Raw genomic sequence first — 2,123 nt, 5'->3', positions numbered from 1 at the left:
GTCTTTATCTCTAGTATGTACATAATCAGAATATATCTTTAGGCCATATTATTTTGATATCTGTGAACTTTGTCTCAAAGTATATGCAATATATTGCTTTCAGAAAAAAAGTCTTTAAATAACTTAAAATTTCAGGGATTACCGATATCGTTGTGAATAACATGTCATTTCACATTTTTATTACTTCAAAGTATATCATTAAAGCTTGTCTCCTTTATGAATCGTAAAGTTAGTAATTAAGATGTTTCATTTTAATTTTAAATACATTTGTTAATATAAAAGTTTTTAATATATTTAAATAAATGTTTTAATTGTAAAAATAATGTTTTAGAGAAAATCATTTAACACCTGAGTGTTGCTTAGTCCACCTTAGTTTAATGTCATTTAGTATGAAAGACAATATCTTCATTCACAAAAAATGGTAATATCTGATTGAGAGATGCATTAACCGATAGCAGGCGTTGTTTACTTTGTAATACTACATTTTAGTTTTATGGCACTATGACAGCAGTTATTTTCTTTAATTTATTTGTTTTTAATTTTCTTTAATTTATTTATTTTTAAAAAATCAACATATGTTACTTACATATATTTATTTACAAGGTTTTATTGAAAATTGCAACATTTTCTCCGATCACTTTCAAATTTTGAATGGTTGAGTATGTTTAAATAAAAATTTATTTCAATTGATCTAATTAGATACGAAACTTGATTTAGACCTACGTAATGTCTGCTTAAAATATTTTACTCAAAATATTTAATATTTTTACTTTTTGGCATGAATTTGTTTATTTAACATTTTTATTTTTATTTTTTTTGAAATTATTATTGTTAAATATTTTTAAATTAATATTTCCGTAAACAGTAATTCTTGTTATTTTTTGAAAACGTGCTAAATGGCGCTTAACGCTTTTCTCATGATTCTATAATATGTGTTTTTTTCTCTTTTATTAATTTATTTATTTTTATCGTATTATTTACAAATATGGTAACAAGAGACCTCATTTCTTTGACATATTTATGCAGATACATTTTATAGTTTCGCTAACCAAAGCAAAAATTCAATTTAATTTATTTATTTTGATGTTATTTTATTGATAAAAAAATAGAAATAAAAATACAAATTTAGTGAAAGTAGAATATTTAGATAGAAAAAATTACAGATTACAGATACATATATCATATGATCTATACTTACACATATACTATATAGTGTATAAAACCAAATCCATTTGTAAAACATTTTGCTATTTTGATAATTAATGCAATAATAAATATTTATACGTTATAAACTTATCTTTTATTTAAAAACGAAAATTGATTTTCGATAAAAATATATTTAAATAAAAGGAGATTAATTAGCAGTTAGACTCGTAAAAAGGTGAGGTTCGCATCGTATGGATAATAGGTATAAAATATTATAATAAGTCATAAATATCAGAAATCACTGATTTTATGTTTATGGTAGCTTTAAATAATTAGCACATTCTATAGCGATTGTTTTTTATATTTTCTAACGATAAGTGTTGAATTCAGATATAGCAAAACTTTTAAACAGTAATATTGAATTGATTTTTAAGCAGAAATCGTAACTATAGCTTTTAAATAATAAACTAAAGTAGCGTCGAACACACCGTTCGAATGTCGTAGAACTCACATCACGAACAGGAACTACACATAAGAAGTTCTAAATGAATTTGCATACTTTTAGTTTAAATTAGGTGGTTATACCGTCGATCCAAAGCGGATTCACTTCGGCCTATTAGTCGATTGTGCTACTGTATAATAGAAAAATTTTAGGTTTAAAACTACCATGAACCTTTGGTGAAGCTGTAAATGCGGTTTAGTAGGAGGTCTTCAAGTTGATCAAGATCCTCAAAGTAAGGGGAACACTTTCAGGGCAATAAAGTGTTGAATGGCCGCAAGGTATGGGTTTGGCGAAGACAAAGTGGATAAGAGGTACTTTTATTGTCTTCCCCACAGTTGCGACAGGTATAATTGAAGGGGAAATTCAATCTTTTAGCATGGTTACCTAATCTACAATGACGTGTAAGTAAACCTACCACAAGACTGATATTGCTACGGGCCATCTCAGTGAGGGAATTGGATTTGCTTTTAGTGAA

The sequence above is a fragment of the Teleopsis dalmanni genome, chromosome 2 (genome assembly GCF_002237135.1).
Source record: "Teleopsis dalmanni isolate 2A chromosome 2, ASM223713v2, whole genome shotgun sequence".
NCBI lineage: Eukaryota > Metazoa > Arthropoda > Insecta > Diptera > Diopsidae > Teleopsis > Teleopsis dalmanni.
Note: the sequence above shows the minus strand (reverse complement) of the source record.